At 51.9% G+C, this 22,931-nt stretch overlaps 1 long non-coding RNA gene across 1 annotated transcript; it reads left to right on the top strand.

Annotated features, from left to right (window-relative positions):
• The first annotated feature begins 18,660 nt into the window (after window positions 1–18,660).
• LOC103879574 lies at window positions 18,661–22,668 on the top strand. Its single transcript, XR_640268.4, has 3 exons — window positions 18,661–18,748; window positions 19,540–19,627; window positions 22,498–22,668. It is a non-coding gene; the product is annotated as an uncharacterized LOC103879574 (long non-coding RNA).
• Window positions 22,669–22,931: the final 263 nt, after the last annotated feature.

The following is a 22,931-nucleotide window of genomic DNA, read 5'->3' as shown; positions in this document are numbered from 1 at the left end:
ACCCTTGCATTCCCAGATGTCCAGGGGGAAATCTCCTGTTTTTCTTCCCAGTCATCTCCATTTCCTAGGGTCCCAATTGCCTTTTTAAAAAAACTATATTTATATTTTTTGGAGCAGCTCTAAAAAACACAGGAGAAAGAAAAGAGTTTTCATATGCTCCCTCTCCCCGGAACACAGCTTCCTCGGTTATCATCTCATGTTAGCATGGTCCTTGGCCTTTCCCAGTTTCCAATTTTTGGCCCCAGTGTCTGGCTCTGGTTCAGCCCCCCACTTCGGCTACCAAACCTGGTGTTCGCCACATCACTGATGAACCAGGTAATCAACCTATGCACCAATGCACCAGGTAAGTAATGAACCAGGTAACTGATGCACCAGTTAACCTGTGCACCGGGTAACTAATGAGCCAGGTAACTAGTGAACCAGGTAATCAATGCACCAGGTAACCAATGAGTCAGGTAACTGATGCACCAGGTAACCAAGGCATCAGGTAACCAAGGCACCAGGTAACCAATGAGTCAAGTAACTGATGAACCAGGTAATCAACACATCAGGTAACCAATGAACCAGGTAACTGATGAACCAGGTAACTGATGCACCAGGTAACCTGTGCACCAGGTAAGCAATGCACCAGGTAACCAATGAATCAGGTAACTGATGCATCAGGTAAGCAATGCACCAGGTAATCAATGCACCAGGTAACTAACCAATGAACCAGGTAACCAATTCACCAGGTAACCAAGGCACCAGGTAAGCAATGAATCAGGTAACTGATGCACCAGGTAACCTGTGTGCCAGGTAACCACTGAATCAGTTAACTGATGCACCAGGTAACTGATTGTATCCTGTCCCTCCTGGCACTTGCCCCTGCTTCCCAGTGTCCCCTGCTTGTCCAGTTCACAGTGCCTGGTCTCCCAGTCCCTATCCACCTAGAAGGACTGACAGATGAGAGTGTAGGAGGCAAGGGCACTGAGTTGAGACATTCCAAACATTATTGATCTCCAACATCCCCAGCCATCTCCTCCTCTGAGATCCCAGCCAGGAAAGGGACAGTGTTGGGCCTGGGCAGGAGAGAACATGGAGGAAACATTGGCCTCCCTCTGGTCCCTCTGACTTCTCATAAGAAGTTAATAAAATTGCAGGCAAGGATGACCCAGAGGACATGATTTACTCAGGCTGGGGAAAAGCTTTCAATAAGGTCCCTCCATAAAAGGCCATTAAGGGAGTGGAATAACCACAGGCTAAGGGGCAAGTGTTATGGATTCCAGAGTGGTTTAAGCAGAGGAATTAAAGAGGCATTCAGAGACGGGAGACATTATTAATAACCACACTGGGCACTTGTAAAGGCTTTCATCGCAGCCAGCTGTGGCGGCACTAACTCTTTGGCTCTTGGGCCTCTGGTGGAGATGGGACGGGAAGCTGAGGATCAGCTCATTCCACTTTTAGGCTGGATCCGTGGATGGGAGGGCTGGGGTCTTAGAGCCGAGGGGTTCCCGGGAGATCCCGGGTTACACACTTTCTGGTGCTGAAAGATCAAACTCCAGGAAGGAAGGGCCTGTCTCCAATCTCACTAGCAGGGCTGAGGAGGCTTGCGCCATCAAGGAGCATGTGGGGCCAGGTGCAGCGGCTCACGCCTGTAATCCCAGCAATTCGGGAGGCCGAGGTGGGCAGATCAGTTGAGTCCAGGAGATGGAGACCAGCCTGGGTAACATGGCAAAACCCCATCTCTACAAAAAATACAAAAATTCTCCGGGTGTGACGGTGTATGCTTGTAGTCCCAGCTACTTGAGAGGCTGAGGCAGGAGAATCAACTGAGCCCGGGAAGTCGAAGCTGCGAAGCTGCAGTGAGCTGTGATTGTGCCCCTGCACTCCAGCCTGGCAGACACAGCAAGAACTTGCTTCAGAAAAAAAAAAAAAAAAAAGCACTTCAGAGCAGAGATTCCACCTTTCCCATCCAGAGGGTCCAGGAGAGGGAGAGCTCCCTGAGGAGGAGGAGGAGGAGGCTGCTCTTCCTGGCCTCCTGCTCTCCAGGACCCTAGTGAAGCCCGCACGCAGGCCTGAAGAAGCTGAGTCTCCCCTCTTATACCAGCCGCCCTATCCTACCCGGATCACAGGCTCAGTCACGGAGCACCTTTCTCTCCTGGATGAAAAGTCCAAGTCCACATGCTTCCACCCTCTCCTCCCAACCCATTTTCAAAGCTCAGTTCAAATGATACCCGTTCCACAAAGCCGCCTGAGCTGCACCCCCTCCACTCCCTATGCTCCACAATGCAGACGGACAAGGACCCTGCTTCCACAAGGTTCCAGCCCAGCTCTTCCCACCCAGTGCCCGCTTCGGGTCTTCCGAGAGGCCTGTGCTCCTGGAGGCAGGTGGGTACAGAGAGGCCCTGGGAGGACCCGGACAAACTTTGCAGGGGGCTGAACTCTGAGCAGGGTCACCTGGCACCTCCATCCCAACCCCACCCCAGCTCTGTCCTCTGCAAGTTCTCCTTCCCAGAAAGTATCTCTCCCTCTGAAATTAGCATTCCTTTTAAATGTTTTCACACTCTCAAATCATTCCTTAAATGTACATATTAACTGCCAAAACGACTTGCCTTAGCTGCTTCACCCGGCCTCACATTAATCTCACACAACCCCATTACACTTAACACGCTTTGTCCTCTCCGCTCAGCCTCATAAACTCAGGGCGACTTCAGAACCGTCCTTGGTGCCCATGGCTTGCAGCCGCAGAGGGCTGGATGCCACCTGGAGGGCCAGGGGGAGGAAGCACTGTCCCACTGGGCCTAACAGCCACAGACGGGGGATGGGGCTTAGGGCCAGAGACCCCAGGGAAAGCTGCCCGCCTCAGCTGCCCCTTTCTGAGTTACTCAGAAAGTTACCCAGCAGCATCGCCTTGACCTTGGGAGGGTGACTTTCGCCTTTCCTAAGGGAGAAAGTTGAGTATGAGAATTGAAGTTCCTGGCCCAAGTGAAAGCCAGGATGTGAACCCCAGGCACTCTGGGTCCAAAGCCCAAGCCCTTGGCCACCACACTGCACTCCGCAAGGAGAAGCTTGCAGAAAGGAGGTGATGAGTCCGAGCGCGTTGGCTCACGCCTGTAATTCCAGCACTTTGGGAGGCCCAGGTGGGCAGATCACTTGAGATCAAGAGTTCAAGACCAGCCTGGCCAACATGGTGAAACCCCGTCTCTACCAAAAATACAAAAATTAGCTGGGCGTTCTGTAAGTTCTCCTTCCCAGAATGTATCTCTCCCTCTGAAATTAGCGTTCCTTCTAATTTGGTTGTGGCACACGCCTGTAGTGCCAGCTACTCGGGAGGCTGAGGCAGAAGACTCACTTGAACCCGGGAGGTGGAGGTTGCAGTGGGCTGAGATCACCCCATGCACTCCAGCCTGGCGGACAGAGTGAGATTCTGTCTGGAAAAAAAAAAAAAAAATAGGTAGGTGATGGGCAGGAGATGGTCTTGGCCACCTACTGATTGTGTGACCTCAGGCAAGGGCAATTAAGAGATAAAAGCAGGCCTTTATTGTTTATAATTCTTCAGTATAATGATACATTGAATCCTCATCACAGCACTAAGTCGATATCACCACCATTCTATAGATAAGAACGTTGACGCACAGAAAGGTTAAGTAACCTGCCCGAGGATGCAGAGCTAAAACCTTTTGAGCCAGGACTCAAAGCCTCCACATTATAGGGCCACTTGGTAATGACCGGAGAAGCCCATGATGAACTCCTTTCTTCCATGTGGCCCCTGCCCCCGTCATTCACAGCTTGTAGCTTCTTGTCCCAAGTCTAGTGTAACTTTCAGATCCAACTGCATCTTTAGACCTAGAGAACCCTCTCATTTGTCCCAAGTGAAGATGTCCAAGAGAAGGATCGCCACCCCCGGCTTGGCCCTGCACCCCACCCAGCCCCAGCCCTGGAGGGCAGTGGTCACCTGGCACCTGGGCAAGTGTTTTCTCATCTTGATAATATCTCACTAGAATTCTTTGGGCTTTTCCACTGGAATTGGGACTCCCTGTTGACAGGTTGGGACACCCTCTCTGATTCGGCCTATGTCCCAGAGGCAGGGCAGGGCAGTGTCCAGGGGCCCTGGTATTCTCATCTTTTTTTTTTTTTTTTTGAAAGACAGTCTCACTCTGCTGCCCAAGCTGGAGTGCGGTGGCATAATCTTGGCTCACTGCAACTTCAGCCTCTCAGGTTCAAGGGATTCTCCTGCCTCAGCCTCCCAAATAGTTGGGACTACAGGCACACACCACCACACCCCACTAATTTTTTTTACTTTTTTTATAGAGACAGGGTTCCACCATGTTGGCCAGGCTCATTTCAAACTCCTGGCCACAAGTGATCCACCCGCCTCGGTCTTCCAAAGTGCTTGGATTATAGGCATGAGCCACCACGCCTGGCCCCATCACCTCCTTTCTGCAAGCTCATCCTCCTTTCTCATCCTCACCAGGAAAATGCCAACAGGACAGGTGACCCAGAAATACCACCCCACCCCCAGGCCCCTGCATGACTGGGCACATATTCTGAAGAGCACCATCAGGCTAGACTGTAAGAGCCTAACCTAGAGCAGAGATCTCTGTCCTCCTCCAGAACCTGTACAGTGCTCCACCCTCTGCCCATAATGAGGGTCCTCGGGGCAGGACATCTGATTTCCACGTTTGCTCCGGAGCCACCTGTGTATCTTAGCCTTCGAGGGCAGGAGGAGGCAGAGTTCCAGGGTGAGTGGGAGGCGGATGGAGTGGGGTTGCCAGGTCAGTGACGGGGTCCTCGCCCCCTCCCTGGGATACAGCAGTCCTGGGGCCTCCCTGATGTGATTTACCCGACAATGACAACCTTTAATGTCTGCCCTGTTATAATCTCCTTTATCTTAATACAATCTTTTCCTGTTGAACTCTCCAGAGTCCCAACCGTGATTTTCAATGGGAGGGATTTTATTATTATTACGACTTGATACTGTGATTACCGTCGAACTCTCAGTCTTTGCGGAGGGGAAATTAATAAGTTTTTCTTAAGCACTCCTCACAGGCCCTGCATACTGATGAAGCCAGGCCGGCTCCCCCACGGCAGGAGTCAATTATCAACCTGGCCTCCTGCCTGGCCTTCAGAGACCCAACAGCTCTCCCGTGTGGGGGTGGTGGTCATTAGGTCCCGGGTCCCAGCGCCTCCGGGAAGTGCCGGGTCACCCCTGAGGGGTCAAAGATCTACCCTGCTCCATTCTCAGCTGTGTCTTCAGGCAGGAACTGTCTGTGTTGAATCCCAGAACTAAAAGAGACCTTAGTTTTCAGCTCATCAAACACCTCCGGGCATTTGTACAAATTGATCACTCTGCTTGGAACACTTTTCACTTTGCCTGGCTAATTCCTCAGATCCTTCAGGTCCCAGGTTAGCTGCCATCCCCCCAGGAAGCCTTCCTGTTCCCCCAGGTAGAAGTTAAGTACATCCTTTTTTGCACTGGAGTCTCCCAGGCTTATACCTGTTGTAGAATTTATTTAGGTTTTTTGTTTTGTTTGTTGTTTGTTTTTGAGACAGGGTCTCACTCTATCACCCAGGCTGTAGTATAGTGACGTGATCACGGCTCACTGCAGCCTTGAACTCCTGGGCTCAAGGGATCCTCCTGTTCTTCCCTTCTCACATTACAGGTGGAAGAACTGAGGCCAGCAAGATGCAACGAGACTCAGTCACAGACATCTAATGGCAAGGTGAGGGCTGTGGTTCCTAGGGTAGCATTCAGGTTCTCTAACTCGCTTCCCTTCTGAGGTGTGTTTTGGTTTTCAGTGTGGCTGCAATCCTTCTCTCTGCATTGTCCTTGTCCTGTCCTAATTGGGCTGAAGGACTAGCAGGTGACATCTCTTACCCCCGCAGGGAGAGTAAGTGAAGACACAGCCTACTCCACCCAACCCTGCCCCGACTCAGCCCTGGCCATGCCAGGCACGGGTGAGAGAAGGGCTCCCGTGGGCTTCCTGCCAGCTGGCTGCCTACTGGGACAAGCGTGGCAGTCAGTGAGCAAGCAAAACAAACACGCCCCCCCCAGGCAATGAGGCAGTCCCAGCGCCAGGAGGGACCAGAGGGCCTGGCGGGTGGAACAAAGTTCTTAGATTGCCCCTGAGAAGAGGCCCCTCTCCTTCAGGCCCCCCACCCAACTCCACTGATGGAGAGCAGAGTGGGTCCAAAGGGAGAGTCAGGTTGGACATCAGGAGAAGACTGCCAGGCATGAGGAAGTTCTGCCTTCCCTGGGGGCACCAGGAAATGACAGCAGCCAAAGAAAGTTCGTTCAAGTTGGAGGTTGAAGCCATCCCCTAGAAGTCAAGACGCGGCTCCTCTGGCCGCTGGGACAGGAGCGTGCTGGTCTTGGCAGGGCACGGTGGTTCACACCTGTCCCAGCACTTTGGGAGGCCAAGGCAGGCAGATTACCTGAGGTCAGGAGCTTGAGATCAGCCTGGCCAACGTGGCCAAACCCCGTCTCTACTAAAAATACAAAAATTAGCCGGGCGTGGTGGCATTCACCTGTAGTCCCAGCTATTCGGGAGGCTGAGATGGGAGAATTGCTTGAACCCGGGAGGCAGAGGTTGCAGTGAGCCGAGATGGTACCGCTGTGCTCCAGCCTGGGCAACAGAGTGAGACTCCGTCTCACACACACAGAAGTGTGCTGGTCTTGATATCGCTGCTCCAGCTAACATAGCAATGGATTCAGATAATCGGGCTTCACCTCTGTGCAGTGTGGTCTTAACATTTCTCTTGTTGTAGGATGAAGACACTGGGCCACCTGTCCCCTATAGACATTACCTGGAAGGGGAGCTGGCAAGGGAGACACATGAGATTTGGAGGAGAAAAGCACCAGATCCAAACTCATCCTGTTATAAGGGTGGAGGCACACAGAGTGGGGGATTTGACTCTTTCATTCATTCAACAAACAGAGCACCTGGAAAGGTCCCTGTCCCACTCCAGAGCCGGAAGGTGGCCATAAAACAGGAAGTCACATAAAATGACTTCAGCTAGAGGTGAGTGCCACATGGGACAAGTGGGGGTCGGGGGAGGGATGAAGGGAGCTAGAGATCAGGGGCTCTCTCTGCTCCTTGCACAGGTGACTTGGAGGATGAGAATGTCCACTTTCCCTGACCACTGCGGCCACACAGCGCTCTAGCAGTGGGGATGGATAAGAGAGCTCCTTCTTGCACCACCGGGACAGAGACAGTAGGCAGGCCCCAGACAGGCATGGGAATGGGAGGGCCAGGTGACTGGACTCAAGGGAGGCTGGGCCACCGTGGGGAGCCTGCAGGAGCTTGGGGGGCACCTGTGCGGGGAGAGGGGAGGGAGCAGACTCTGGAGCTGGGTTGTGACAACAGAGTGATGACACATTACTGTTTCTAAGTAAATTAAACACATTAATCACTGTAATTAGCAGAGCTGCCCAGCAGGCCTCGGCCTGGCTATTAAAACATTGGCACAGGCTCCTGCCATGGCCTGGGTGATCTCCCTACAGCTAGCTGGTGCAGGAGGGCTTGGGGCTAGCTGCCAGGCTCAGCAGAAGGATGGAGGATGCGGCCCGGGTGCTCTGGGCAGGCCAGGGGCCACGGTCCCTTCCACATGTCTACCTCCAGCCTCAAGACGTCTTTGGGTCACCTGAATGGCCACATTCCCTAGCATATGAGCACCACAAAGCAGGGAGCTTGCTTGCCTTGTTTGGTGACACGGCCAGTCCAGCATCCAGAAGAGTGTGCAGTCACAAGAGTGCTGGAAAAGTGGAGAGAGAGAGAGAGAGAGAGAGAGACTAATGCTCTCTCACCTCCAGGCATTTATACAAACTGATAACTCTATCTGGAATGCTTCATGTTGCTTGGCTAACTCCTCAGGGCTCAGGTTAGATGCCATCCCCCTAGAAAGTCTTCCAGTCCCCCCAGGTAGAGGTTAAGTACACCCTCTTTTGCACCCGGAGTCTCCCAGACTTATACCTGTTGTAGAATTTACTGGGGTGTGTGTTTTGTTTTGTTTTTTGGTTTGGGGTTTGTTTTTTTTTTTTGAGACGGAGTCTCACTCCATCACCCAGGCTGGAGTGCAGTGGTGTGATCTCAGCTCACTGCAACCTCCGCCTCCCAGGTTCAAGGGATTCTCCTGTAGGCAGGATCTCACTTTGTCACCCAGGCTGGAGTGCAGTGGCACCATCATGGCTCACCGCAAACTTAAACTCCTGGGCTCAAGTGATCCTCCTGCCTCAGCCTCCTGACTAAGCAGGACTACAGATGTCCACCCATCATGCCTGGTTAATTTTTTAATTTTTGTAGACATGGTGGTCTTGCTATGTTGCTCAGGTTGGTCTTGAACTCCTGGCCTCAAGTAATCCTCCCGCCTTGGCCTCCCAAAGTGCTGGGGTTACAGACATGTACCACCACACTTGGCCATGTAGAATTTAGTATACAATATCACAGCTGGTTTATGCATCTCTACCTCCACAAGACTGAACGCTACATGAGGACAGGGGCTATGGGCGCACCATGGTATTCCCAAGCTAACTGGGGACCACCCGGTGCAGTGGCTCACACCTGTAGTTCCAGCACTTTGGGAATCCAAGACAGGAGGATCACTTGAGGCCAGGAGTTTGAGACTTGGCTTGGGCAGCAGAGTGAGACCCCAGCTCTACAAAAAGCTTGAAAATTAGCCAGGCATGGGGGCTTGTGCCTGTAGTCCCAGCTACTCAGGAGGGAGGCTGAGGCGGGAGGATTGCTTGAGTCCAGGAGTTTGAGGCTGCAGTGAGCCATGATCATGCCACTGCACTCCAGGCTAGATGACACAGAGAGGCCCAGTACCGAAAAAAAAAAAAAAAAAAAAAAGTAAAGGAAGTTAAATGGGATGAGTGGGCACAGCTATTGGCATGGAGCCTCCCACATGGAACGTGCTCAGTGTTCATTGAATCAGAATCTTCGGCTGCTTCTTGAAACCTTTGAGCCGAGTTCCCCTGCCAGAGCTAAGCAGAGACGTGCCTGTACTTCTGCTGGAAGCCCAGCAATGAGGAAATAAATCCTCATGCATATTATTCCTGAGTAAAAGTTCTCTTGGGACATGGCTTGCTCAGAGCCTTCTCATTCCACAGCCAGCATGCTGCACAGACTTCAGCAGCTCACCTCTGGCTCACTGGCTCACTCGCTGGCAGGCTGGCTCATCCTCCAGGGGCAAGAGAAGGAGAGAGGAAAGGAAATGGAAAAGTCTTTGATTTGTCAGGGAGCCTGCCGGCGCTGGTGAGCATCACTGAGTCCTAAAGCCCCACGTGCCAAATCAGCAGCACGGTTCTCTGTCAGCGCTTGTAATTAGTCTGTCTGAGCATTTAGGGCAGCCCTGGGGGACAGAAAGGGTGGGCAGGAGAAGCTGGCATAGGAGCACCTGAGGCTGGGGCTGCAGAGCAAAGCAGAGGGGAGCCACCTGAGAGGACCCCTGCCCAGGGGGAAGGGAGTAGCAGGGACCCATGACCTGACATCCTGTCTGGAGACATGGCCTTCCGGGGAGCCTGGCGGCACTAGCTGAGCTGCCCACTGACCTCTGACACCACAGCACTAGTCAGGACCCAGTTCCAGCCAGCCTGGACCATTTACTAGCTGTGGGACTGAAATTCGGGGAGGCGGGGGCAAGGGATGAATTTCCTCATCTGTAAAATGGGAATAAGCAACATCTGCCAAGGCCATCAATGTGGAAGTCGTCCTGAAGTGGACAGCCTGCTCTGCCTTTGAGATGGTGCCATGAAATAGAAGATGTGGACATCGTCCCGAAATGGACAGCTTTCCCTGCCCTTTGAGCAGGGGCATCGTCTTCCCCAGGAGCTCTAGGCTTTGTGTTTCCCGTCTGACTCCTCTCCAGCTTCATTTCTGGGGAATGGGGAGCACTGAAATTGATTCTCTATTTCAGAGATGGGAAGAAACTGAGACGCAGAGGGGAAGGCAGGGTAGGAAGGTCAAGTCAATAAGAGGCTGCTCCTGGGCTGATCTTAGCGGCACATCACTTAACCTCTCAGACTTCAGCTTTCTTATCTGTAAAATGAGAGGGTGATGATAATAATAACGTAAAGGTAAATCCTTAATAACATCTGATCCGTACTGACAATGGGCTATGTGGCAGGCACCAAGAGTGCTGTTATTATTATTATTGTTCTCATTAGCAAACAGAAGCTCCCCTCATGTTTTTTCTCATGTCTGCTGAGGTATCTTTTTTTGATTTTTTTTTTGAGACAGAATCTCGCTCTGTCGCCCAGGCTGGAGTGCAGTGGTGCGATCTCCACTCACTGCAACCTCCACCTCCCGGGTTCAAGCGATTCTCCTGCCTCAGCCTCCCAAGTAGCTGGGATTACAGGCACACATCACCACACCTGGCTAATGTTTGTATTGTGAGTAGAGACGGGGTTTCACCATGTTGGCCAGGCTGGTCTCAAACTCCTGACCTCAGGTGATTCCTGCCTCAGCCTCCCAAAGTGCTGGGATTACAGGCGTGAGCCACCGTGCCTGGCCTGGTGAGAGATCTTAAAACTGTTCTGCCTGTGCTGCTGCTGCTGCTGCTGCTACTGTCTCCATTTCTTTCTCTCAAAGAAATGCCTTCTAGAAAGCTGCTCCCTCTGTACATAACAAGATGGGCAGATAAGGCCATAAAAGCAGCAGCCAGGCCTGGAGGAACCCAAGGACAGGGAGAGCAGTGTGGTGCTCTCTTCCTCCTAGTCCTGGGCAGGCCCTTCTCGGAGCCTCTGACTGCATTTTCCATCCAAGCACATGAGGCTCAAAATCTGGCATCAGCTCAGAACGGGAGCAAAGAAGCGGAGCTTCCCGAGTGAGCTGCTGGGAAATCCTATAAAAACGCTGCCTCCAACTCCCTAATTTGCCGAGATGATGATTTATGGAGACATCCATCTTCCAGCCTAAACCTACTTCCTAGGACTTGGGCCATCATCGATGTAAAACTAATGAAAGGTTTATGAGTTACTCTGCTCCAGGTACTATTGATAAACCCTCTCACACCATTGCTACGGCTCATCCTCCACAGAGCTGCCGTGGGTCTTTGAAGCCAGGAGTGAGCGTCAAAGGTGGATCATTTTAATACCTCCCTTCTGAAGAGGAAAGTCTGTGCCGTGCCTTCTTCCTCCCTCAGTGTGCTCGTCCTGCCCCTGCCAGCAGTGCCATCCACGTCAGGGAGGCAGGGAGGAAGGGAGTCCAGGCTGGCCAACGGCCTTGGGGCCAGCAGACACTTCCAGAAAAGACTATATGAAACAGTTGTGAAGATGGACGGTGGAGACAGCTACACAACAATGTGAAGGTACTTAATGCCACTGCATGGTACACTGAAACATGGTTACACTGGGCCGGGCGCGGTGCCTCATGCCTGTAATCCCAGCACTTTGGGAGGCTGAGGCGGGCAGATCACTTGAGGTCAAGAGTTCGAGACCAGCCTGGCCAACATGGTGAAACCCCATCTGTGCTAAAAACACAAAAATTAGCTGGGCATGGTGGTACACACCCGTAATCCCAGCTACTCGGGAGGCTGAGGCAGGAGAGTCACTTGAACCTGGGAGACGGAGGTTGCAGCGAGCCAAGATCAAGCCACTGCACTCAAGCCTGGGTGACAGAGCAAGACCCTATCTCAAAAAAAGAAAAAAGAAAAAGGTTAAAATGGAACATTTTGTGTTATGTATAAATTATCACAATTTTTAATTTAAAAACAATGACCATAGCCCTTCAGCCTTTGGCTGTGCTCAACACAGCCTGGGAAGACCTCATTTTCTGAACATCCTCAGGGAACAAAGTTGCACTGAGGCCTCACTACCTGTGGCCTGGAAAGCCCTCCAGGTGTCTAACCTCTGTCTTTCTTGCTGTACCCTGAACTCCAATCCCTGTCTGATGAATGTGGCTTTCTTGTGGAAAGGAAATGTTGCCTCACGTCACAAATGCTATAACTATAAGGTTAACAGCGTGGGCTCTGGAGGCAGAGTACTGGGGTTCAATTCCTAGTTCCGCCACTTGAGAGCTGTGTGGCTTCAGCAAGCTGCTTACCCTCCCTGTGTCTCAGTTTCCCCATCTGTATAATGGGAGGCACCTACCCTGCAGAGAGGCTGTAACGAGTTAGAACTTTTACCGTGCTCAGTACCAACTTCATATATAGCAAGCACTCCATAAAAGTGGGCTCCTACTGTTTCCAGCCTCCCCATGCTCCAGTCACTGCTGAGAGCATCTTCTTTGGAGATGGAAGATGTGGCTATAAGCGGGGCAACAAGGAGAGGAGGGTGGAGGTGAGTGAAGGGTGTGGGATGGTGCACAGTTTGGAGGGTCTACCTTTCCTAGACTGAAGTTGACCGCATCATGATATCTGAAAAGAGGTCCTGGGGACACAGATATCACAACCTTTAGGGGCTGGCCATGTTGGCATCAGACACAGCCACTGCAGGAACCCCTGGAAGCCTGGCTGTCAACAGTGTCTGGAGTGCAGGGGAAGCTGGGAACAATAATGGGTGACCTTAAGGATGGTATGAGACTTCTGAGACCAGTTCATAAAAATACCATGGTAGGGGGCTGGGCACAACAGTGGCCTCATGCCTGTAATCCCAGCACTTTGGGAGGCTGAGGTAGGAGGATCGCTTGAGGCCAGGTCGAGACCAGCCTGGGTAACATAGTAAGACCCCCATCTCTACCAAAGAAAAAACTAAAAATTAGCCAGGTGGTGCCCGCCTAAAGTCTCAGCTACTTGGGAGGCTGAGGTGGGAGGATTGCTTGAGCCCAGGAGTTCGAGGCTGCAGTGGGCTCGAACTTTCACCACTGCACTCCAGCCTGGGTGACAGAGTGAGACCCTATCTCAAAAAAAAAAAAAAAAAAAAAAAAAAAAAAAAAACAAAAACCAACCATGGCGGCTTTGGCCTGGTTCTTTCTCTCCTGTATCATCCACTCTGGGGAGTGCCACCACGTGGGGAGGCCTATGCAGGAGGACCCCAGCACCATGTGAGTTCTATCTTGGAGGCAGGTCCTCCAGCCCCAACAAGACCCCTGACGATGGCAACCTCAGGACAGACCCTGAACTCAGCTGCCCACAGGTTCCTGACCCACAGAAACTGGAATATAGAGATGTTTATTATTGTCCTTAAGCTGCTAAGTTTGGGGGTAGCTCACTTATCCAGGTGGGGAGGGAGATGGGTGGGAGGCCAGGGTCCCTTCACCCTGCAGCATGGCACTCATGGAACACATCCATGGCTCTGCCCTCCCCGTCTGCCCTTTTATTCCAGTGAAATCCACTTCTGTCTTCTGCCACCTCCCAACCCCACCGCCCCCCACCCTCGCCCTTCCTGTCTTTTCGTCCTGACTATGCTGCTTTCTCAGTGGCTCCAGGCTGGGGTGAGGGGCTCAGCCCTTCTCAACCTCCAGAGCTGGCAGCTGTCGGGTCGCCTAATAGAGAGATCGAAGAGCAGCTTCTGAGAGCGGTTCTGCAGAGCATGGGAAGCCCTGTAGATCTTAATCCTTTCCCTCTTTAATCTTCCTTCCTCGTTCTTCGGTTCACAGGTTTTTCACACGCACTGCAGAGTTTCCAGAGATAAAGCCCCACAACCAGAGACGGCAAAGCACCTCCTTCCTCTGCCTCCAGGGAGAGTTCAGCCAAGCAGGAAACCACGGAGTCTCTGATTGGCTTCCGAGAGCTGGAGCAGTCTGTGAGTGTCAGGGACCCAGGAACCTCAGCCCCAGTCTGTCATTCCCTTCGGCTTCTGGCTCAGTCCTACTGCATCTTGTAAGGCCCCTGGGTGAACTTGGGGCTGGGAGGGGGTGCGGTACCCCTGGAGCAGCTGGGCCCACAGACTCACCAGGCTGAGAGAGTGTGGCCTCAGGATCAAGAGCAGGGGCTTTTGAGGTCATACGGGACTGGGAGCAAATCTCAGCCCTGCAGCTTCTTGCTGTGGGACTGCAGATAAATGGGTTTCTCTGGGCCTGCAAAGCTCTCAATAAACAGGAGCAGCCAGCAGCAGGACTGGAGTCCACAGGGCATCTGTCCCTGATCTCAGGTGTCCACAACCATCCTCTCAGAAGACAGGCAAGCAAGGCAGCTCTCCTGCCCCTCAGCACTGGCCAGGCTAGGACGCAGTGGAACATCAGGACTTTAAGTCATCCTTTAGGCCAAAGAATCCCCACATAACAAATTCATTGTGTGCAATAAAGAACTTGGCTGCACCCCTATCGGGGCGTTTGAGATCCAAATTGCTGCCTTGGCACTTCGGAGACACAGAAAGGAGAAATGAGCTCAGGGTCTCTGGGAAAAGCCCTTTAAACCTGCTTGAGAAATCAGATGTCTGGCTGCGGCTCATCTGCCCTCCAGGTCTGGAATAAGCGGAAGGGACTCTGGAGGGCTGTCTGACAGGCATGGAAAGCAGTGGGCAAGGGAGGGCAAGGTTTAGGGAAAGAGGGTGGCAGGATGGTTCATGCCTGTAATCCAAGAACTTAGGGAGGCTGAGATGGGAGGATCACTTGAGGAGGGTCACTTGAGGCCAGGAGTTCAAGACCAGCCTGGGCAACATAACAAGACCCTGTCTCTACTAAATACATTAAAAATTAGCAGGGTATGGTGGCATGTGCCTGTGGTCCCAGCTACTTACGAGGCTGAGGTGGGAAGATTGCTTGTGCCCAGGAGGTCAAGGCTGCAGTGAGCTGTAACTGAGCCACCGCACTCCAGCCTGGGCAACAGAGCAAGACTCTGCCTCAAAACAAGACAAAATAAAAAAACAGAGAATGACAGGGACACACCAACACAAAGGGCTTCCCAGGTATGCCTGGCCCCTGAGCCAGGGAAGCTCTGGGGCATTTGGAGAGAAGAGCGCCCTTGATGGTGTTAGAATGAGCAGCCCTGGAACTCACAGACACAGGCCAAGAAGCAGCCTGGCCCTCACTCAGGCCAAGCTCTCCAGGTTTCACAAGTTTCCTCCCTTTCTCCCCAAGGCAGCCGTTCTGCTTGCACACTCATTCATTCATTCATTCAACACCCTTACCTGGAGCCTCCTCTGGGTGCCAATGAAAAGAGAAGGGCAGAGTTGATTAATGAAATTCAATTTCTAAATGCCAGAGCTCAGAGGACCAATCATGATCACTCACGCTTCTCAGCTATCCGTTGAGGAATAGAGTATCACGGGACTGCCAAAGAAGGTGACAAAAACTGCCCAAGAGAGACTGGAAAAGCCTTCACAGACGAGGGCACATTTGAGCTGGGTCTTGAAGGCTGAGTAGGAGTTCATCTTAGGAATAAAGAAGAGAAGGAGGAGAAGCAGAAAAGGCATTCCTGGCAAAGAGAGCAGCAAGGGGCAGGGAGGTAGGAAGGGAAGGGTGGGTTTGGGAGGTGGCAAAACACGGAAGTGGATTTCACTGGAATAAAAATCAGAGTGGATGTGGAGGGCAGAGCAACAGAGGCGTTCCATGAATGCCACACTGCAAGGTGAACGGACCCTGGGCCTGCCCACCCATCTCCCTCCCCACCTGGATTAGTGAGCTACCCCCAAACTTAGCAGCTTAAGACAACAGTAAACATCTCCATCCCTATTCCAGTTTCTGTGGGTCAGGAGTCCAGGAGCAGCTGAGCTCAGGCTCTCTCCTGAGGTCGCCGTCCTCAGGGGTCTTGCTAGGGCTGGAGGACCTGCCTCCAAGATGGCACTCACATGGTGCTGGCTGTTGGCAGGAGGCCTGGGTCCTCCCTACATGGGCCTACCCACATGGTGGCACTCCCCAGAGTGGGTGATACAAGAGAGAACCAGGCCAAAGCGATATCTTAGTGGATATTCAGACCAGCCCTATGCAGTATGAGAGAAGACCATGAAGGATGTATCAGGAGTTGGGGATTAGTAGTAGTAGTAGTATTGTCAGGACTATCTTGGAGGCTGGCTGCCATGCCACCTCCCGTGGGCAGCCCTAGGCAGGTGCATTAGTCCCTTCTCATGCTGCTATGAAGAAATACCCAAGACTGAGTGAATTATAAAGAAAGGGGTTTAATTGACTCAGAGCTCAGCAGGGCTGGGGAGGCCTTAGAAAACTTACAATCATGGCAGAAGGAGAAGCGAACACATCTTTCTTCACACGGTGGCAAGAAGGAGAAGAATGGGAGCCAAGCAAAGGGGGAAGCCCCTTATAAAACTATCAGATCAGCCGGGCGCGGTGGCTCAAGCCTGTAATCCCAGCACTTTGGGAGGCCGAGACGGGTGGATCACGAGGTCAGGAGATCGAGACCATCCTGGCTAGCATGGTGAAACCCCGTCTCTACTAAAAAATACAAAAAACTAGCCAGGCGAGGTGGCGGGCGCCTGTAGTCCCAGCTACTCGGGAGGCTGAGGCAGGAGAATGGCGTAAACCTGGGAGGCGGAGCTTGCAGTGAGCTGAGATCCGGCCACTGCACTCCAGCCTGGGCGACAGAGCGAGACTCCGTCTCAAAAAAAAAAAAAAAACTATCAGATCTCGTGAGAACTTACTCACAAGTGTGGTGGGAAACCGCCCCCATGATTCAATTACCTCCCACCAGGTCCCTCCCATGAGGCTGATGGGAACTACGAGTGAAGATGAGATTTGGGTAGGGACCCAGCCAAACCATACCAGCAGGAGGAGCCCTGGCTTACAGAGTTCCAGGGAAGCACATGCTCAGCCCCTGAAGCAGGCTCTTTCATCAGTTTCCACCACGCTTTTCAAGGCAGCCTTCCAATTGGTGGGTGTGACATGGGGCAGGGCTGGTGCTGACCATCTCTTGGGGAAGGGGTTGGGGGTCAAGAGGACTATCTGTGTCTCGAGCCATGGGCTCTGCCAACACATAAGATCAAGCCCTTCCTGGCTTGATCTTGTGTTCACCTGCCCACATGGCTTCTGGAGTGGTTATCCTCAAAGCAGGCCTAAAATGTGCCCTATAGCAAAACCCTGGGATGCTGCCAGTTGGATGATCCACACTCAGCAAGGACCAGCCATGCCAACAGGGTCCATGCAAGGGCCTGGGACCTGCGAACCGCGACCTGCTCAGAAGTTGGTGTGGTCATTGGGGGGCTCCAGCGAGTCTGCATATGTCCAGCCCAGGTCCTGGACAGCTGAGACCTGCCTGCCCCTTGGGTAGTACAGGCCTCGTATAATTGAAATGCCAGGCAGCACCTGCAGACAATTTTATCACACTCTGTATAATGTGTAAATACCATTAAGTTAGACAGATTTTCTCATTAATTCTTGGTCCCAGTGACAGACCAGGAATTAACACAATTGATTTTCCAGTCCCTACTCATTATCAATCATCTCCCAGAACTTAGTCACATTTCATCTGTTCCACCTGGGCCCCAGCATCTATTTGGAAGTTTCAATATATATTAAACTAATAAAGAGCAATGGGCACTGGCGTGTCAGCCCTGGAAACTGGTGGGGATGCGTGAAGAAACAAATCCTGGGAAGAAAGTTGCTTCCCAGATTGAAGGCTTAGTCCTGCCCCTAGGATGCTGGTGCTGGCCAGCAGGGACTCAGCAAAGGGTGTGGGTAACTGTATCAGTTATGAATTGCTGTGTGACTAACCACCCCAAGACTTAGTGACCTAGAACAATAGCGTCTATTTGCTCGTGGTCCTCTAGGTGGCCAATTTGAGCTGGGATCCTGGGCTCACTTGGCTGCAGTTGGCTGGTGGCTGGGATAGCTGGAGAGTCTAAAGCCAGCTTCACACACACATCTGGTGGTTGGTGCTGGTTATTGGCCGGATGGTCTAGGGACTTCAGCTGGGATGGCAGTTCTCTGCTTCGAGTGGCGTCTCATCCTTCAGGAAGCTGGACCAGACTCCTAGCATCACTTTTCACTAGATCCTTTTGGTCAAAGTAAGCCAAAAGACCGATCCAGATTCAAAGGGTGGGGAACAAGACTCAACCTTCTGATGAGAAGAATGAGCCAAAGGCACATGACAGAGGGGTGTGCCACAGGGATGGGGGGCTTATCGCAAACAGGACACGACAGTGACCAATCTGGGATCAGGTTCTGGGGCCCTCCTCCAATGGACAGTTTATTTTCAACCCTTCACACCAAGAGATGATGGCTCTTATTCTTCAAGACCTTGGGACCCATCCAAGCAGGAGAGAAATGTGCATTCCTGAAACCCGAACAACAACCACATCCAATGCTGAGCTAAGGGACAGGAGGCAGAGGGAAGAGGAAATCTGTGCCAAATTCCTTTTTTTTTTTTTTTTTTTTGAGACAGAGTCTTGTTCTGTCACCCAGCCCAGGCTGGAGTACAGTGGCTCAATCTCGGCTCACTGCAACCTCCACTTCCCGTGTTCAAGCGATTCTCCTGCCTCAGCCTCTTGAGTAGCTGGGATTACAGGCACGGGTCACCATGCTTAGCTAACTTTTTGTATTTCTAGTAGAGGTGGGGTTTCACCATGTGGGCCAGGCTGGTCTTGAACTCCTGACCTCAAGTGATCCACCCACCTTGGCCTCCCAAAGTGCTGGGATTACAGGTGTGAGTCTCCCCATCTGGCCAGCAATCTGTGCCAAATTCTTAATCCTGTCTCAATGTGACCTCCTGCCACCTGAATGCTTCTGGACCACCTCGCCTGGAAGTTGAGTACTACTGTTTAGAAATTAGCAAGTGCGTGCTCTTGTGTGCTCTTGCCAATGTTCAAATTAGCAAGAACATGCACAATTACAAAAGCGAATCTTTCACAAATGTGCATATTGTGCGGAATGTTCTAATTCCAAGTAGGAAACAACTGTGGATTATCTGCTGCTTTCTACTACGTCATCCCATCCTATCAGAGGTAATTTAATTTCAACATTATGGAAGTCACAACTCTACTTCACAAAGGGCTTTGGCGGTAAACTTTTCCTTGAGGTGTAACATACATTCAGCAGGGTGCACAGTTAAGTGTGCAATTCAATGAATCTTTACAAAGTGAATACATCTGTTTAAACAGACCCCTACCCCCCACCCCAACAAGGGCAACTTCTATCCTGCCTTCTGACACCATAGATTAGTTCTGCAGGATTGTATATGCATAGGGAACAGGCTTTTAAAAGCCCGTGGCCCAGGTCCCAGAGGTAGGCAGTCACCGCCTTCCTAGCTATTGAATCAGGAGTCCCTGTTTGGAGGCAAGGATATGGCCTTCCAACTTCTCATGGCTCCTCCCCATCCTAAGTCCTGTGTTTTGTCCTCAGGGCAAAGCCCTTTGGTCCAGAGCACGCCTCTATTGCCATACCAGATCAGAGCATGGGAGCAGGGGTGGGCAGGTGGGTGGAAGAGTTGGGGGAGCGGAAAAGGGCCATCGGAGGGAAGCAAGACTTTGTGATGCAAACGCAGAAGAGCTGGGATGCAGTGAGGATGGGGTAGGGGGAGGAGCTTTTGAGGACACTCTTGGAGCAGGAAAATGTGTGTGGCCCACAGGGGCTGGGGGCATTGGTTGGAGGGGCGACCTCTCCCCCACTCCTCTGTGCCAGCATTCAGTAAGCCTGTGCACCCACCTGGAATTATCCCTAGATAATCATCATCATCATCTTTATGGAAACCTTTTTAAGATTAATTCTAATGTGCTTTATTATGTGACTTTTTCAGAAGTTCTGCAACAGGAAGGTGAAACAGGTTCTGAATGTTAAGCAGTAAGAGGTTATGAAGGGCATCTCTGCCTGGTAGCACCTCCCAGGTAATTAACTCCCTAATACTCATCAGGTGAGGGGGATGGCAGGAGAGGGTCCTTCCCACATCCTCTCAATACCATTCTCTTCTTTTATCAAAATTGTCCAGGTGGACCAGGGCACTCTGCTTTTGAAAAGCCCCTAGTGCCAGGCATGGTGGCTCACCTGTTAATCCCAGCACTTTGGGAGCCGAGGCGGGCGGATCACGAGGTCAGGAGATTGAGACCATCCTGGCTAGCACGGTGAAACCCCGTCTCTACCAAAAATACAAAAAAATTAGCCGGGTGTGGTGGCGGGCGCCTGTAGTCCCAGCTACTCGGGAGGCTGAGGCAGGGGAATGGCATGAACCCGGGAGGCGGAGCTTGCAGTGAGCCGAGATCGTGCCACTGCACTCCAGCCTGGGCCACAGAGCGAGACTCCATCTCAAAAGAAAAGAAAAAAAAAAAAAAAAAGAAAAGCTCCTGGTTAGGGGCCTGAGCTCACCTGCAATTAGCCCCCCAGTTCCAGCTGTGGGAGGAGACAGGCACAGAGACACATATGTGCCATCCCAGGCACCAGTCAACTGCAGCCACATGAATAAGCCCAGGAGAGCCCAGCTCAAAGTGGCCACCCACAGGACCATAAGCAAACAGACACTTGTTCTAAGCCACTACGTCTTGCAGTGCTTTGCTGTACAGCAATTTATAACTAATACAGTTACCAATGCCCTTTGCTGAGTCCCCACTAGCCAATGCCAGCATCCTTGGTGGCAGGACTGAGCCCTCAAATGCTCTGTCCACTTTTACCATCTAGAAGCCCCAGAGCAGGGTGCAGGGCATGGTAAGGCAGCAGGAGCATGGGAGATGGATGGGGTGCAAGGGCCTCCGCCTCCACCCCATTTCTGTCCCTCATATCCCAGTGAAATGTTGAGGGAGGTACTTGTGGGGACAGAAGTGACCCAATCTCTGAGCTTTCCCATTTTGAGGGTCAATAGAACATAAAAATGCATCCCACCTGGACGAAGTGGCTCATGCCTGTAATCTCAGCATTTTGGGAGGCCAAGGCAGGAGGATCACTTAAGCCCAGGAGTTTGAGATCGGTCTGGGCAACACAACAAAATCCCCATCGCTACAAAACATTTTTTAAAACTTAGGCGCGGCAGTGTACACCTTTAGTCCCAGCTACACAGGAGACTGGGGCAGGAGGATCCACTGAGCCCAAGAATTCGAGACTGCAGTGAGCTATGATTGCACCACCATGGCACTCCAGCCTGGGCAACAGTGCAAGACCCTGTCTCAAAAAACAAAACGAACAAACAAACAAAAAACCATATCTGACTCCAGCGAGGACCAGGAAGGTTGAGATAGTTCTTTAGGAGTCTGTACTTACACAGCCAGTCTCAAAGCAGAATGGGGCAACCAATGATGCATGCAGCCAGGTCCCTCTCAGAACTGTTCCCCCTAGACGGGGTGCGCTGGCTCGTACCTGTAATCCTAGCACTTTAGGAGGCCAAGACAGGTGGATCACTTGAGGTCAGGAGTTGGAGACCAGCCTGGCCAACATGGCAAAACCCTGTCTCTACTAAAAATACAAAAATTAGTCGTGCGTGGTGGCGGGCGCCTATAATCCCAGCTACTTAGGAGGCTGACACAAGAGAATTGCTTGAACCCGGGAGGCAGAGATTGCAGTGAGCTGAGATCGCACCACTGCACTCCAGCCTGGGTGACAGAGCAAGACTCCATCTCGAAAAAAAAAAAAAAAGAACTGCTTCCCCTGAATTCCTATTTCTCTCATACAACCCTTTAGGTCCTCCCTCCCAGGACAGCAGCCCACAGAATGGACATCCCTCTTCTCATCTTTCCCCGATCAAAATGTCCCTATCTTGTGTAGCACTCATTTTAGGCCCTGATCCTCTCTTCTCCATGGTGACAAGCAGATTTTTTTTCCTTGATGAGAATCTCCTCAGTTATGTGCTCGTATTTTAGCAAGGACCTTTGGGAAATAGAAGGCCTTCATTCAGAGGACTGACTAATGGTGGAATCTGAGGCACAGAGGCAGGTTGATGCAGAGCTATTTAGGTGCAGGAGAGCCTCAGAGCTCCCATTAAATCATAGCCATGGCTGACCTGATGGAAGAGAATGTATTGTCCTTTCCATGAAAAGTTTTCACCCACAAACCAGTATGCTGCTGTCAGGGGTAGGGTTAAGCCCTTAGGGATGTGCTTACGCCTGGGCAATATAGTGAGACCCCATCCCTACAAAAAATCAAAAAATTAGCCAGGCATGGTGGCACGTACCTGTGGTCCCAGCTACTTGGTAGGTTGAGGCATGAGGATTGCTTGAGCCCTGGAGGCTGCAGTGAGCTGTGACTATGCCACTGACACCCCTGTCTGGGAGCAAGACCTTGTCTCAAAAAAAAAAAGAATGTGCTTAGCAAATCTTTGGATGGATGGATGGATGGATGGACGGACGGACGGACGGACGGACGGACGGATGGATGGATGGATGAAGCCCAAACAAGAATGGAACAAAAGACCTTAATCTCATCAGCCCTTGACCTCATCCAATCTTCCAAACTCTGGGAGTCCAGGCAGAAGACCAGAGGTCCCCAGCATTCCTTCTTTGAAATGTCAGCTTAGGGCCCACTCCAGGTGCAGATCTAAGAGAGAGGGAAGGTGTCTCCTCCAAGAACTAGTCCTCAGCACCCACTGCCTTGGACCAACAGGGTAGCTTCTCCCCAGGGCTGTCCCAGAAACACTGGGGCAGGGGGCAGGGGGTGCTTCCCTGCACCATTTCTATCCCAGAGACCCCATGTCCCACGGAAGTGCATGCTTCCGGAAAGAGCCTGAAATAGTTACACAAATCTGTCTCCGTTTCTTGTTCCCCCTCCTGCGCTTAAGTGCCTATTAGGGACAAAGGGACAGGAACAGAGGACAATAACGTCTGTTTTTCCAACAAGCTGGTGACAATGCGGATCTGGAGGCAGAGCGTGCGTCAGCACTGGGGCCCAGATGCAGCCCTGCAGCTGCAGAAGCAACTGGCACTCCATCATTTATCAGGGAGATCACCCCCTAGTCAGTGGCTCCTCACTCGCTGGCATGTATCCTCACCCGGGGTGCCATCACTGCTCTTGCTAGATCAGGCTAACCTCTCACTTTTTTTTTTTTTTTTAATCTCTAGTGGCTTTCAGGAGGAACCTGGAAGCCACAAGTCCTCCAGTCTTAGTCCTGCCTTCTCAAGGTTAGGACCAAAGATGGGACACAGAGCATGGCAGGAAAAGCACTGGGTTAGAAGTCAAAGGGCTTGGCTTCTCATCCCAGCACTGCCATCAGCT

Source organism: Papio anubis, chromosome 1 (assembly GCF_008728515.1).
Source record: "Papio anubis isolate 15944 chromosome 1, Panubis1.0, whole genome shotgun sequence".
Classification (NCBI taxonomy): Eukaryota; Metazoa; Chordata; class Mammalia; order Primates; family Cercopithecidae; genus Papio; species Papio anubis.
Note: the sequence above shows the minus strand (reverse complement) of the source record. Positions and strands in the feature narration are given on the sequence as shown.